Genomic DNA, 17,172 nt, shown 5'->3' with positions numbered 1-17,172 from the left:
CTTCATTGTATAAGATTATTTTGCTGTGCCCATGTGTTGTAGAGTACTTCCCACTTTCTCTTTTATCAGGTTCAGTGTGTTCAAACTGATATTGAGGTCTTAATCCATTTGGATTTGAGTTTTGCCCATGGTGATGCTGTTCTATAATTTGTGATCCTAGAGAATCTAAATTAGTAGGTGAACCCAAAGAAAAGCATATAGGCATCCTCCTGAATATTAATGTTCATCAGGCGATGAAAGGAGACAGAGAAAGAGACCCACATTGGAGCACCGGACTGAAATCTCAAGGTCCAAATCAGGAGCAGAAGGAGAGAGAGCACGAGCAAGGAACTGAGGACCACGAGGGGTATACACACACACAGAGACAATGAGGATGTTCTATCAGGAACTCACTAAGTCCAGCTGGTCTGGGTCTGAAAAAGCATGGGATAAAACCGTACTCACTGAACATAGCGGACAATGAGGACTACTGAGAACTCAAGAACAATGGCAATGGGTTTTTGATCCTACTGCACATACTGGCTTTGTGGGAGCCTAGGCATTTTGGATGCTCACCTTACTACACCTGGATGGAGGTGGGTGGTACTTGGACTTCCCACAGGGCAGGGAACCCTGATTGCTCTTAGGGCTGATGAGGGAGGGGGACTTGATTGGAGGATGGGAACGGAAATGGGAGACAGAGGTGGGGAGGATGCAGAAATCTTTAATAAAAAAATAAAATAAATAAAATAAATAAATAAAGATTACTTTGGCAACCCTGTGTTTTTTTGTTTCTTTGTTTTTCCGTATAAAGTTGATTATTGTCTTTTAAAGGTCTGTGAAGAATTTTGATGGGATTTTGATGAGGATTGCGTTTAATCTATAGATTTCTTTTGGGATCAACATTTTTAATATGTTGATCCTCCCTATCCAAGAGCAAGGGAGTTCCTTTTATTTTATGGTATCCTCTTCAATTTCTTTCTTTAAAGAATTAACGTTCTTGTCAAATAGATTTCTCATTTCCTTGTTCAGAGTACCCAAAGATATTTTGCTATTTGTGGCTATCGTGAAAGGTGATGCTTCTCTAATTTCCCTCTCTGCTTCTTTATCATCTGTATATAGGAGGGCTACTGATTATTTGGAGATAATCTAGTATACTGCCATGTTACTAAATGTGCTCAACTATGTTAATAGCAGCATTACATGTCATAACCAGAACCAGAAAATTACCTAATTTGTGTGCAAATGGATAGATCTAGAAAACACCATATTGAGTGAGGTAACCCAGACCCAGAAAGACAAATATCACATAAATTCCCACATAAGTGACTTTTAGAAATAAGGCAAACAAAAAACAGCCTACAATTCACAATCACATAAGATTAAAGACATCAATATCAGTCAGAACACACTGAAGCTGATAGAAGAGAAAGTGGGAAGTACTCTACAACATATGGGCACAGGAGACCACTTCCTACATATACCCACAGAAGAACAGACATTAAGGGAAACATTCAACAAATGGAGCCTCCTGAAACTGAGAAGCTTCTGTAAAGCAAAGGACATTGTCACTAATGTGAATTTCCCTGTAAATATATAGACATAACTGAGAGGTTATCTTAAACACATCAGGGAGTCACACTGCGATGGAGTGGGTTAATCATCACCAGTGTGAGAGTGACATATTTAAGATCTCACCTTTGTCTTTAAATCTCAGAATTGTCAACATGATATGATTTTGTGCAGATTTCTCAGGGATTTTCTCCCACTTGTGGTTTCCTTGGATGTTTGCTGAGTTATGCTTACATGTCTTTTGCCAGATTCAGTCAGTTTTTGCCATGCACTCTCAGCGCCACATAATTGTCCTGCACTTAGATTCTAGTTCCAGGCATTTTAGACATCTTGTGACTGTTGCTCAAATGTCTCATGTTCCACCTAAATGATTTGGGTTGTTATTTAGGCTGAGTTTTATCTTCCATTGCTGAATTCATTGGCTTTCCCTGAGCATACTTCCAGGGCCATTAGGCCTAACTACTAGGGGTTTCCTCCAGTTACTTCTCCATGCTGAGACAGCCTACAATCTCAGTACTACTGTGACTGTGTTTCTGCAGAAAATATTCTCCTCAAGATATGAAGAAATTTCAGTATTACAATCCATCTGTTTTTAATGTGATTTAAACACACACACACACACACACACTGATGATATCTCAACTTAGGGGGCCATTCTGGGGTTGGCAATAGGCTTATCTCTAAAGGGGTTCCCAGAAGGTGAATCCAACTTGGAACTTGAGCAGGTGAGCTGAGAGTGACATGTCCCTAGGCACTATGGGTGTGTTGTCCCATAATCAGATTGATGGCTATCTCGAATATCACCATAGAACTTTTGTTTCGAAAAGGATGGAGATAAAGGGATGTACCCACATCAGAAAACTAGACTGAGCTTCCTAGCTCCAGTTGAAGAGCATAAGGGGGGAGAATATGACCATAGAAGTCAGGAATAAAAGGGCTTGGTCCATCCAATGAGACATTGTGCCTGAGCCAATGGGAGCTCAACAAATCCATCTGGGCTGTGATTGACAAAGCATGGGATGAAGTGGAAGCTCTGAATGTGTCTGACAATTGAAGCAGACTGAGAACCCAAAGATAATGGCTCTGAGATTTATCTGTACTGCATATACAGGGTTTATGTGATCGTATTATAGTATTATATGTGGATGCATACCTTCCTCAATCTGGATGGAGGGGGAGGGGCATGGATTTCACAAAGTCAAGGTACCCTGCCCTTTATTAGGACAAGAGTTGGAGTGGAGAGGTTTAGTGGTTGAATGAGAAGTTAGTGAGAGGAGGAAAGGAAGTGGAAATTTTGAAATTTATTATTTATAAAGTAATAAAAAATCAATAGAAGATAACCAATGGAGAGATGGGAGCTAAGAAAAAAAACATTCATGTGAGTTGTTGACTCAGACACCAAAGACTTTTTCAGAAAAATAAGATACAGGGATTGAGTTGCTTGGACAATAGTGAGATTCAAGTAATTGTGAAGATGAGTGGGGACCTCATTTTGTGTCTCCAGGGGGCTATATACAGCTTTTTAGGAGCTGTATGCTGGATGTTTCTGTGGGTAAATAGGGAAGGAACAAGTCTGCGATGGGATTTCTTACATAAGTAGAGCCTTGGTGAGGTCACAAAGCCTTGGTTTGGGGTAGCAACTCTGTTCCACTCAAAGCACTAGTCTTCCATGAAGGTGGGCTTATTATCCTCACAGTGGCTGAGGAAGAGAGTTCAGCTCCTGGGCTCTACAATTGTTCAACAGGTTTTTGGCACCTGAACATTTCCAGAAGATGGAATCTGGAGAGATAGGACATTTTCTTTTCATAAATATATTTTTTTTCCTTTTCTCAGTACAGCTTTATTTTTTTTAATTTTTTATTAATTTCTTTATTTTTTTATTGAAAAAAAATTTTTCTGCCTCCTCCCCGCCTCCCATTTCCCTCCCCCTCCTCCCGCCCCTCTCCCATTTCTCCCACTCCTCTTCTCTTCCCTCTCCAGTCTCAGGAGCAGTCAGGGTTCCCTGCCCTGTGGAAAGTCCAAGGTCCTCCCCCCTCCATCCAGATCTAGGAATTTGAACATCCAAACTGTCTAGGCTCCCACAAAGCCAGAATCTGAAGTAGGATCAACACCCCATGCCATTGTCCTTGGCCTCTTGTCAGCTCTCATTGTCCGCCATGTTCGGAGAGTCCGGTTTTATCCCATGCTTTTTCAGTCACAGTCCAGCTGGCCTTGGTGATCTCCCCATAGATCGTTCCGACTGTCTCAGTGGGTGGGTGCACCCCTCGTGGTCCTGACTTCATTGTACATGTTCTCCCTCCTTCTGCTCCTAATTAGGACATTGGGAGCTCAGTCCAGGGCTCCAGTGTGGGTCTCTGTCTCTATCTCCATCCATCGCTAGATGAAGGTTCTATGGTGATATGCAAGATATTCATCAGTATGGCTATAGGATAGGATCATTTCAGGTTCCCTATCCTCAGGTGCCCAAGGAACTAACTGGGGACATTGCCCTGGGCATCTGGTAGCCACCCCAAGTTCAAGTATCTTGCCAACCCTTAGGTGGTTCCCTTAACTAAGATATGAGTTTCCCTGCTCCCCTATCCAACCTTCCTATATCCCCAATCATCCCATTTCCCCAAGTTCCCCTCATCCTCTCCTTCACACTTTTCTTTCTCCATCGCCCCTTACACCCATCCCACCCTACCCCCAAGATTCCAATTTTTTGCCCGGCACTCTTGTCTACTTCCCATAGCCAGGAGGATAACTATATGTTTTTTCTTGGGTTTGCCCTCTTGTTTAGCTTCTTTAGGATCACAAGTTATAGACTCAGTGGCCCCTATCCATGACTAGAAACCAATTATGAGTGAGTACATCCCATGATCTCCTTTTTGGGTCTGGGTTACCTCACTCAGGATCGTATTTTCTATTTCCATCCATTTGCATGCAAAATTCGAGAACTCATTGTTTTTTACCGCAGAGTAGTACTCTAATATATATATATATATATATATATATATATATATATATATATTCCACACTTTCTTCATCCATTCTTCTATTGAAGGGCATCTAGGTTGCTTCCAGGTTCTGGCTATTACAAATAATGCTGCTATGAACATAGTTGGACAAATGCTTTTGTCATATGATAGGGCATCTCTTGGGTATATTCCCAAGAGTGGTATTGCTGGGTCCAGGGGTAGGTTGATCACAATTTTTCTGAGAAACCGCCATACTGATTTCCAAAGTGGTTGCACAAGTTTGCAGTCCCACCAGCAATGGATGAGGGTACCCCTTTCTCCACAACCTCTCCAGCAAAGGCTATCCTTGGTGTTTTTGATTTTAGCCATTCTGACAGGTGTAAGATGATATCTCAAAGTTGTTTTGATTTGCATTTCTCTGATCGCTAAGGAGGTTGAGCATGACCTTAAGTATCTTTTGGCCATTTTAACTTCTTCTGGTGAGAATTCTCTGTTCAGTTCAGTGCCCCATTTTTTAATTATCCTTTTAAAGTCTAGTTTCTTGAGTTCTTTATAAATTTTGGAGATCAGACCTTTGTCTGTAGCAGGGTTGGTGAAGATCTTCTCCCAGTCAGTAGGCTGCCTTTTTGTCTTAATGACAGTGTCCTTTGCTTTACAGAAGCTTCTCAGTTTCAGGAGGTCCCATTTATTCAATGTTGCCCTTAATGTCTGTGCTGCTGGGGTTATACATAGGAAGTGATCACCTGTGCCCATATCTTGTAGGGTACTTCCCATTTTCTCTTCTATCAGGTTGAGTGTGTTCAGATTGATATTGAGGTCTTTGATCAATTTGGACTTGAGTTTTGTGCATGGTGACAGATATGGGTCTATTTTCATTCTTCTACAGGTTGACATCCAATTGTGCCAGCACCATTTGTTGAAGATGCTTTCTTTCTTCCATTGTATACTTTTAGCTCCTTTATCGAAAATCAGTTGTTCATAGGTTTGTGGGTTAAAATCCGGGTCTTCTATACGATTCCATTGGTCGACTGCTCTGTTTTTATGTCAGTACCACGCTGTTTTCATTACTGTAGCTCTGTAATAGAGTTTGAAGTCAGGGATGGTAATGCCTCCAGAAGTTCCTTTAGTGTATAAGATTGTTTTGGCTATCCTGGGTTTTTTGTTTCTCCATATAAAGTTGATTATTGTCCTTTCAAGATCTGTAAAAAAATTTTGATGGGATTTTAATGGGGATTGCATTGAATCTATAAATTGCTCTTGGTAGAATTGTCATTTTTACTATGTTGATCCTCCCAATCCAGGAGCAAGGGAGATCCTTCCATTTTCTGGTATCCTCTTCAATTTCTTTCTTCAATGCCTTAAAGTTCTTGTCAAATAGATCTTTCACTTCCTTGGTTAGCGTTACCCCAAGATATTTTATGCTTTTTGTGGCTATCGTGAAAGGTGATGATTCTCTTATTTCCCCCTCTGCTTCCATATCCTTTGTGTATAAGAGGGCGACTGATTTTTTGGAGTTGATCTTGTATCCTGCCACATTACTAAAGGCGTTTATCAGCTGTAGGAGTACTTTGGTGGAGTTTTTGGGGTCGCTCATGTACACTATCATATCATCTGCAAATAACGCAAGTTTAACTTCTTCCTTTCCAATTGAATCCCCTTGATCCCCTTATGTTGTCTTATTGCTATTGCTAAAATTTCGAGAACTATATTGAAGAGGTATGGAGAGAGTGGACAGCCTTGGCGTGTTCCTGATTTTAGTGGGATGGCTTGAAGTTTCTCTCCATTTAATTTGATATTAGCTGTCAGCTTGCTGTAAATAGCTTTAAGTATATTTAGGTATGACCCTTGTATCCCTAATCTCCAAGACTTTTATCATAAAGGGATGTTGAATTTTGTCAAATGCTTTTTCAGCATCTAATGAAACGATCATATGGTTTTTTTCTTTCAGTTTATTTATATGATGGATTACATTGATAGATTTGCGTATGTTAAACCAGCCCTGCATCTCTGGTATGAAGCCTACTTGATCATAATGGATAATTGTTCTAATGTGTTCTTGGATTCGGTTTGCCAGTATTTTGTTGAGGATTTTTGCGTCGATGTTCATGAGTGAGATTGGCCTGTAATTTTCTTTCTTGGTTGGGTCTTTGTGTGGTTTTGGTATCAGAGTTACTGTAGCTTCATAAAAGGAATTTGGCAATGACTCTTCTGTTTCTATATTGTGAAATACCTTAAGGAGTATAGGTATTAGGTCTTCTTGGAAGTTCTGGTAGAATTCCGCATTGAAACCATCTGGTCCTGGACTTTTTTTGGAAGGGAGGTTTTTGATAACTGCTTCTAATTCTTCACGACTAACAGGTCTATTTAGGTTGTTCACCTGGTCCTGGTTTGACTTTGGTATATGGTACTTATCTAAAAAAGTGTCCATTTCTTTTACATTTTCCAGTTTTGTGGCATACAGGCTTTTGTAGTAAGATCTAATGATTCTCTGAATTTCCTCTGTGTCTGTGGTTATGTCCCCCTTTTCATTTCTGATCTTATTAATTTGCAGATTCTCCCTCTGCCGTTTGATTAGTTTGGATAGGGGTTTATCAATCTTGTTGATTTTCTCCAGGAACCAGCTTTTTGATTTATTGATTCTTTCAATTGTTTTCTGTGTTTCTATTTTGTTGATTTCATCCCTCAGTTTGATTATTTCCAGTCTTCTACCCCTTCTAGGTGAGTCTGCTTCTTTTTTTTCTAGAGCTTTCAGGTGGGCTGTTAAGTCTCCAATGTGTGCTTTCTCTGTTTTCTTTAAGTGGGCAGTGAGTGCTATGATCTTTCCTCTCAGGACTGCTTTCATAGTGTCCCATAGGTTTGAGTATGTTGTTTCTTTATTTTCATTGTCTTCAAGGAAGACTTTAATTTCTTTCTTTATTTCTTCCTTAATCCAGGTATGGTTCAGTAGTTGACTATTCAGTTTCCATGAGTTTGTAGGCTTTCTGGGGCTAGCATTGTTGTTGAATTCTATCTTTAATCCATGGTGATCTGATAAGATCCAGGTGGTTATTAATATTTTTTTGTAACTGTGAATGTTTGCTTTGTTACCGAGTATGTGGTCGATTTTTGAGAAGGTTCCATGAGCTGCAGAGAAGAAGGTATATTCTTTCCTATTTGGTTGGAATATTCTATAGATATCTATTAAGTCAATTTGATTCATTACCTCCATTAATTCTCTTATTTCTCTGTTAGGTTTCTGTCTAATTGACCTGTCCATTAGTGAGAGAGGAGTATTAAAGTCTCCTACTATTAATGTGTGCCGTTTGATGGCTGCCTTGAGTTTTAGCAATGTTTCTTTTATGTACGTGCATGCTTTTGTATTAGGGGCATAGATATTCAGGATTGAGATTTCATCCTGATGAATTGTACCTGTTATGAGTAGAAAATGTCCCTCTCCATCTCTTCTGATTGATTTAAGTTTGAAGTCAACTTTGTTAGAAATTAGTATGGCCACACCTGCTTGTTTCCTAGGTCCATTTACTTGATAAGCCTTATCCCAGCCCTTTACTCTGAGTAGGTGCCTGTCTTTGTGGTTGAGGTGTGTTTCTTGTAAACAGCAGAATGTTGGATCCTGTTTTCATATGCAATCTCTTTGTCTGTGCCTTTTTATAGGTGAATTGAGTCCATTGACATTAAGTGATACTAATGACCAGTGGTTGTTTATTCCGGTCATTTTTTTAAGTGGTAGATTTTGTGTGTTTCCCTTCTTTGAGATGTGCTGGTAAAGGGTCTCTAGATGTCTGAGTTACTGTGCTCATTGTTGGACTTCTTGATTAATGATTTTTTTTTCTATTACTTTCTGTAAGGCTGGATTTGTGGCTACGTATTGTTTAAATTTGTTTTTATCCTGGAAAATTTTGTTTTCTCCATTTATAGTGAACGAGAGCTTGGCTGGGTATAGTAGTCTGGGCATGCATCCATGGTCTCGTAGTTTCTGCAGTACATCTATCCAGGACCTTCTGGCTTTCATTGTTTCCATAGAGAAGTCAGGTGTAAGTCTGATTGGTTTACCTTTATAAGTAACTTGGCCTTTTTCCTTTGCTGCTCTTAGTATTCTTTCTTTATTCTGTATGCTTTGTGTTTTGATTATTATATGGCGAGAGGATTTTTTTTTTATCCAGCCTATTCGGTGTTCTGTATGCTTCTTGAACCTTCATAGGTATATCTTTCTTTAGGTTGGGAAAGTTTTCTTCTATAATTTTATTAAATATATTTTCTGGACCATTGAGCTGCGCTTCTTCTCCTTCTTCTATTCCTATTATTCTTAGGTTTGGTCTTTCTATTGTGTCCCATATTTTCTTAATGTTTTGTGATGAGAATTTGTTGGCCTTGCTGTTTTCTTTGATCAGCGTGTTTATTTTCTCTATGGTATCTTCAGAATCTGAGATTCTTTCTTCTATCTCTTGTATTCTGTTGGTTATGCTTGCTTCTGTAGTTTCTATTCGTTTACCTAGATTTTCCCTGTCCAGCTGGCCTTCTGTTTGTGTTTTCTTCTTTGCCTCCATTTCAGTTTTTAAGTCTTGAACTGTTTCCATTATCTGTTTGATTGTTTTTCCTTGGTTTCCTAGGGTATCATTCACTGATTTACTCAGTTCTTCAAACTTTCTGTTATACTTCTCATCCATTTCTATAAGGGCATTTTTTACATGCTGTTTAAGGGCGTCAATCACTTTCATAAAGTCAATTTTATCTACTTCTTCATGATTAAGGTGTTCATGTCCTCCTGTTGTGAGATCGCTGGGTTCTGTTGGTTTCATATAGTTTTTCAGATTGTTGGGTGAATTCTTGCATTGGCGCCTGCCCATCTCTTTCTCTGAATGCTCCCCTATGGATCTTCTTTTACCGGATCAGGTTTCCTTGCCTACTGATGTATCTTCCCAGTGATGGCACCCTGCAGTGATAGCTCTCCTGGTGCTCCAGTGATGTCTCTCCTGGTACTAATATCAGATCTCGGTGCCCAAAGACGGCTCTCCTGGTACCCAGATTAGCTCTCCCACTGATGGCTCTCCTGGTGCCAAGATCTGATCTCTGTGCAGGTTGGGTAGTTCATAAACAAAGCTCCTACCTTGCTTGGTGCAGGCAGGCCAGTGAACCAAAGGAAGTCTCGCCTCCCTACATGCCCTGAGGATTTGCCCCCAGTGCCAGACAGACTGAGCTGGATGGTTTTATGTGCCCAAAGAGGAAAGGGGGCAGAAGGAAGAAGGGTTCTGGATTCAAGCTGGGTGGGACAAGAAGAGAGAGGCAGTATTCAGGGTGTAGAGCCCCTGCAGGGAGCCCAGGGAGTATAGGGTGGGGGATAAGGAACTTCAGAGTTCCCTGTCCAGGGCTGCTTCCGCCTCCGCTGGTCACAAACTCACCCCTCTGCTGTCTCTCCTGGTGCCTTGATCAGATCTCCCTGCAGGTTGGGTAGTTTGTAAACAAAGCCCTTACCTTCTTGTTGCATGCAGGCCAGTGAAACAAAGGAAGTCTCGCCTGCCTACTTGCCTTGAGGATTTGCCCCCAGCGCCAGACAGACTGAGCTGGATGGTTTTATGTGCCCAAAGAGGAAAGGGGGCAGAAGGAAGAAGGGTTCTGGATGCAAGCTGGGTGGGACAAGAAGAGAGAGGCAGTATGCAGGGTGTAGAGCCCCTGCAGGGAGCCCAGGGAGTATAGGGTGGGGGATGAGGAACTTCAGAGTTCCCTGTCTAGGGCTGCTTCCGCCGCCACTGGTCACAAACTCACCCTGCTGCTGTCTCTCCTGGTGCCTAGATCAAATCTCCCTGCAGGTTGGGTAGTTTGTAAACAAATCCCTTACCTTCTTGTTGCAGGCAGGCCAGTGAGACAAAGGAATTCTCGCCTGCCTACTTGCCCTGAGGATTTGCCCCCAGCGCCAGACAGACTGAGCTGGATGGTGTTATGTGCCCAAAGAGGAAAGGGCCCATTGTACACTTTTATCTCCTTTATCGAAAACGAGGTGATCATAGGTTTGTGGGTTAAAATCCGTGTCTTCGATACAATTCCATTGGTCGACTTCTCTGTTTTTATGCCAGTACCACGCTGTTTTCATTACTGTATCTCTGTAATAGAGTTTGAAGTCAGGGATGGTAATGCCTCCAGAAGTTCCTTTATTGTAGAAGATCGTTTTCGCTATCCTAGGTTTTTTGTTTTTCCATATAAAGTTAATTATTGTCCTCTCAAGATCTGTGAAGAATTTTGATGGGACCTTGACGGGGATTGCATTAAATCTATAGATTGCCTTTGGTAGAATTGCCATTTTTACTGTGTTGATCCTCCCAATCCAAGAGCAAGGGAGATCCTTCCATTTTCTGGTATCCTCTTCAATTTCTTTCTTCAAAGACTTAAAGTTCTTGTCAAGTAGATCTTTCACTTCCTTGGTTAGAGTTACCCCAAGATATTTTATGATGTTTGTGGCTATCGTGAAAGGTGATGATTCTCTTATTTCCCTCTCTGCTTCCATATCCTTTGTGTATAAGAGGGCGACTGATTTTTTGGAGTTGATCTTGTATCCTGCCACATTACTAAAGGTATTTATCAGCTGTAGAAGCTCTTTGGTGGAGTTTTTGGGGTCGCTTAAGTACACTATCATATCATCTGCAAATAACGCAAGTTTAACTTCTTCCATTCCAATTCGAATCCCCTTGATCCCCTTATGTTGTCTTATTGCTATTGCTAAGACGTCAAGAACTATATTGAAGAGGTATGGGGAGAGTGGACAGCCTTGGCGTGTTCCTGATTTCATTTGGATGGCTTTAAGTTTCTCTCCATTTAATTTGATGTTAGCTGTCGGCTTGCTGTAAATAGCTTTAATTATATTTAGGTATGACCCTTGTATCCCTAATTTCTCCAAGACTTTTATCATAAAGGGATGTTGAATTTTGTCAAATGCTTTTTCAGCATCTATTGAAACGATCATATGGTTTTTTCTTTCAGTTTATTTATATGATGGATTACATTGATAGATTAGCGTATGTTAAACCAGCCCTGCATCTCTGGGATGATGCCTACTTGATCATAATGGATAATTTTTTTAATGTGTTCTTGGATTTGGTTTGCCAGAATTTTGTTGAGTATTTTTGCGTCGATGTTCATGAGTGAGATTGGCCTGTAATTCTCTTTCTTGGTTGAGTCTTTGTGTGGTTTTGGTATCAGAGTTACTGTAGCTTCATAGAAGGAATTTGGCAATGACTCTTCTGTTTCTATATTGTGAAATACATTTAGGAGTATAGGTATTAGGTCTTCTTGGAAGTTCTGGTAGAATTCCGCATTGAAACCATCTGGTCCTGGACTTTTTTTGGAAGGGAGGTTTTTGATAACAGCTTCTAATTCTTCATGACTCACAGGTCTATTTAGGTTGTTTACCTGGTATTGGTTTAAGTTTGGTATATGGTATTCATCTAAAAAAGTGTCCATTTCTTTAACATTTTCCAGTTTTGTGGCATACAGGCTTTTGTAGTAAGATCTAATGATTGTCTGAATTTACTCTGTGTCTGTGGTTATGTCCCCCTTTTCATTTCTGATTTTATTAATTTGCAAATTCTCTCTCTGCCTTTTGATTAGTTTGGATAGGGGTTTATCAATCTTGTTGATTTTCTCCAGGAACCAGCTTTTTGATTTATTGATTCTTTCAATAGTTTTCTGTGTTTCTATTTTGTTGATTTCAGCCTTAGTTTGATTATTTCCAGTCTTCTACTCCTTCTAGGTGAGTGTGCTTCTTTTTTCTAGAGCTTTCAGGTGGGTTGTTAAGTCTCCAATGTGTGCTTTCTCTGTTTTCTTTAAGTGGGCACTTAGTGCTATGAAGTTTCCTTTTAGGACTGCTTTCATAGTGTCCCATAAGTTTGAGTATGTTGTTTCTTTATTTTCATTGAATTCAAGGAAGACTTTTGTTTCACTGGCCTATCTGGGCTCAGGGGGCGAATCCTCAGAGCAAACAGGTGGGCGGGAGTTCCTTTGTTTCACTGGGCTGCCTGCACCAACCAAGGTAGGCACTTTGTTCACAAACTACCCAACCAGCACAGAGATCTGAGCTCGGTACCAGGAGAGACATCATTGGGGTGAGTTTGTGACATGGCAGCACCAGGAGAACCATCACTGGGGAGTGCCATCACTGGGAAGGTACAACAGTAGGCAAGGAGACCTGATCCTGTAAAAGAAGATCAATAGGAGAGCATTCGGAGGAAGAGATGGGCAGGCGCCAATGCAAGAATTCACCCAACAATCTGAAAAACTATATGAAACCAACAGAACCCAGCGACCTCACATCAGGAGGACATGAACACCTCAATCATGAAGAAGTAGAAAAAATTGACTTTATGAAAGTGATTGACACCCTTAAACAGCATGTAAAAAATGCCCTTATAGAAATGGATGAGAAGCATAACAGAAAGTTTGAAGAATTGAGTAAATCAGTGAATGATACCCTAGGAAACCAAGGAAAAGTAGTCAAACAGATAATGGAAACAGTTCAAGTCTTGAAAACTGAATTGGAGGCAAAGAAGAAAACACAAACAGAAGGCTGGCTGGACATGGAAAATCTAGGTAAATGAATAGAGTCTACAGAAACAAGCATAACCAACAGAATACAAGAGATAGAAGAAAGAATCTCAGATTCTGAAGATACCATAGAGAAAATAAACACGCTGATCAAAGAAAACAGCAAGGCCAACAAACTCTCATCACAAAACATTCAGGAAATATGGGACACAATAAAAAGACCAAACCTAAGAATAATAGGAGTAGAAGAAGGGGAAGAAGCGTATCTCAATGGTCCAGAAAATATATTTAATAAAATTATAGAAGAAAACTTTCCCAACCTAAAGAAAGATATACCTATGAAGGTTCAAGAAGCATACAGAACACCGAATAGGCTGGATCAAAAAAAAACATCCCCTCGCCATATAATAATCAAAACACAAAGCATAGAGAACAAAGAAAGAATATTAAGAGCTGCAAAGGAAAAAGGCCAAGTTACTTATAAAGGTAAACCTATCAGACTTACACCTGACTTCTCTATGGAAACAATGAAAGCCAGAAGGTCCTGGGTAGATGTACTGAAGAAACTAAGAGACTGTGGATGCATGCCCAGACTACTATACCCAGCCAAACTTTCATTCACTATAAATGGAGAAAACAAAATTTTCCAGGATAAAAACAAATTTAAACAATACGTAGCCACAAATCCAGCCTTACAGAAAGTAATAGAAGGAAAATCACTAACCAAGGAGTCCAACAATGACCACAATATCTCAGACAACTAGAGACCCTTCACCAGCGCAACACAAGGAAGGGAAACACACAAAATTTACTACTAAAAAAATGACCGGAGTTAACCACTGGTCATTAATATCACTTAATGTCAATGGACTCAACTCACCTATAAAAAGGCACAGACTAAGAGATTTGAAATGAAAACAGGATCCAACATTCTGCTGTCTACAAGAAACACACCTCAACTACAAAAACAGACACCTACTCAGAGTAAAGGGTTGGGATAAGGCGTATCAAGGTAATGGACCTAAGAAACACGCAGGTGTGACCATACTAATTTCTAACAAAGTTGACTTCAAACTTAAATCAATCAGAAGAGATGGAGAGGGACATTTTCTACTCATAACAGGAACAATTCATCAGGATGAAGTCTCAATCCTGAATATCTATGCCTCTAATACAAAAGCATGCACGTACGTAAAAGAAACATTGCTAAAACTCAAGGCAGCAATCAAACCACACACATTAATAGTAGGAGACTTTAACACTCCTCTCTCACCAATGGACAGGTCAATTAGACAGAAACCTAACAGAGAAATAAGAGAATTATTGGAGGTAATGAATCAAATAGACTTAACAGACATCTATAGAATATTCCACCCAAATAGGAAAGAATATACCTTCTTCTCTGCAGCTCATGTAACCTTCTCGAAAATGGACCACATACTCGGTAACAAAGCAAACATCCACAGTTACAAAAAAATATCTGTAACCACCAGTATCTTATCAGATCACCATGGATTAAAGCTAGAATTCAACAACAATGCTACCCCCAGAAAGCCTACAAACTCATGGAAACTGAACAGTCAACTAATGAACCATACCTGGATTAAGGAAGAAATACAGAAAGAAATTAAAGTCTTCCTTGAATTCAATGAAAATAAAGAAACAACATACTCAAACCTATGGGACACTATGAAAGCAGTCCTGAGAGGAAAGTTCGTAAATATTTTTACAAAGCAAATAAGACCTTGGTAGTACCAGAATGTTTATCTTCAAGTTTTCGGCAGGTCCACCATGTATGTTGTTACCAGCTCCTATATTTGATAGCTGTGGGGATGGTGAATGCCTGCTCTTCTTCCCACTTATCTTTTCTAACAATATCAAATTCATCAATCCACTAAAATGGCAAAGCTCCTCTTTGTCCATAGGTGTTTTAAATGACACTAATTATTTCTCAACAGCAGCTGTTGCCCAGACTAATTAGTCTTTCAGGTTGAAGTGGCTTTCACAGTATTCACTTCCACAATGAAGACACAGAATGGCTTTATGTAATATACCTGGGTCTGGATCAGGAGAAACAATACAGAGAGCCAGTGGACTAGAGTACCATGACCTTGGACAGGTGGTCTTGGATTCAGCGATCTAACCACTAGTTTGATGTTGAAGGAGAGGTGTTCTGTTCTTTGAATTCTTTGCTATCTGTTCAGATTTTTCTTACTCACATGGGGAAAGGCATATCTTCTCCTCTCATTGACTTAGTTGGTTTGAAAGTAGGATTTTCAGCAGAGGTCATGTGCCTTTGAGTAGCAGGAATGTGTCTCTGAGACTGATATACTGAGCTGTAGAGAAAAGTTTGCTAATTTTCCTATTAATTTCTTAAGACAAAATTGCAGTTAGGTATCCAAACCTGTTCAGCACTGTCTTTGTCACCTTCGCCAATGTTCTTCAAGAAAAGAGCCTTGACCTCACATCCTCCCCTTCGTATCCTTGCAGGCACTCATGGTGGAGGCTACAACTTTGTTTCCGATTTAAACAGAAGAGTTCTTTCAACCTAGGGAGTGGGCAGTTATGAAGCCCAAGCACAGAAAGATAGCCAAGACACAGTGGACCAGGAGTGCTGTGGCCAATCTCAGTAAGTCTACAGCCATGATGAAGATGCCTCTTAGTATGAGATGCATACCACCTCTCCAGATAAGGAATGGGTGATCTCTCCAGAAGCAAAAATTGAGTAGGGCTTTTGAGGCCATGGAGAATCTTTTCAGCTGCAGAATTTCTCATGAATGTAAGGAAGTCAATGAACACATTACCCAGTGTAAAGTCATCATTCTAGATCAACTGCCAACATATCCCTCTCTCTATTTGTTGATATGATGGGATTGATTGTGTCTATGGATTGAAGATTCGCAGTGATGAAAGGACTTTAAACCTTAATATCCTGTCTAATAACATGCCATTTTCTCAGGTGACAGACACTCACACTCATCTCTAAAACACCATAGTTGGCAGAGCAGTGAATCATACATTCGAGGGCACAAATGGCTCTAAGGATGACTGGAAGGGGATGTATCTAGAGGAGGTGCCAATCTTGAAGACCTGGTTCTATATTACCTACAAGAAAGATCCGGTCTTGTACATTTACCACCTCCAGGTCGACTACCTTGAAGGCAACCTCCACATCATGCCACGCTCTATGGAGGAGTGGAGTGGGGTGGTCCAAGATGAGGTGCAGACCATGAAGACCTGTTTCTACATTACCTATGAGAAATATCCAGTTCTGTACCTTTACCACCATAAGATGACTACATTGAAAGCAACCTAAACATCATTCCAGTATTTCCTCAAGTAGAGATGAGTTTGGAATTAGGCAGTGAATCCTTGGCAGGCAAAAGTGTGCAGCACATCAAAAAAGAGAGAACACAAATGATAGGTAAAAGTATTTACCAAGTTCCCAACAAACATTCTGAGTATTTCATCAAGTTTTATAATGACTTCCATATCTATGTCTATGATTTTGTGAAGATGTGTTAAAGTGATATTCGGATATTTTGGGGGTCATACTTAAAACTCTGTGTGGGGAATTTTACTTTTCAGAGCTTCCTCCGGTCCTCTATTAATCCTGCTATCTTTTCCAATGGAATTTTCTTTCTCTAAAAATAAAAAATTTGTGAATATGTTATATTGTTTTGTCAATGATGTAGTGTGTCAGGTGGATGGGACATCACAGAAAGACATGCCTCAAAAAAAAAAACAGGATTTATGTTCTTTTCCCCTTGAAGAGAAAAGGACGACTCGAGATGCAGGGTAGTGAAGAGGACAAGATGGCTGTATAGGAAGCAGTAGAGAGGTGCCAAAAAGAAATAGGATGTCGTGGAGGGATAAAACATGAGGACAAAGCATGTCATATGGAAAGATGTGACAGTGAGGTATTGGGGCTTAAGAGGATAAAGATTATTGATTATGAAGAGGCATAAATGTATAATCATTTGATTAATGGTTTAATTCATACTAGCTGTAAGTCACTGGGTTTTTTATCTCCACTGGAGCATGTTGAGTGACCAGGGGCCTCCTGCCTAGAGAAAAGTATCACGTCTCATGGCTATTCTGCAATGGGTTTTGACCTCAGGCTCCCCATTTACTT

General features: G+C 40.1%; 1 pseudogene; it reads left to right on the top strand.

Annotated features, from left to right (window-relative positions):
- The first annotated feature begins 13,728 nt into the window (after positions 1-13,728).
- On the top strand, positions 13,729-16,212 carry LOC130868857 (spindlin-2-like; annotated as a pseudogene).
- The last annotated feature ends 960 nt before the right edge of the window (positions 16,213-17,172 follow it).

Source organism: Chionomys nivalis, chromosome Y (genome assembly GCF_950005125.1).
Source record: "Chionomys nivalis chromosome Y, mChiNiv1.1, whole genome shotgun sequence".
In the NCBI taxonomy this organism is placed as follows: Eukaryota; Metazoa; Chordata; class Mammalia; order Rodentia; family Cricetidae; genus Chionomys; species Chionomys nivalis.
The sequence above is the reverse complement of the archived record's forward strand: the minus strand, read 5'-3'. Positions and strand labels throughout refer to the sequence as shown.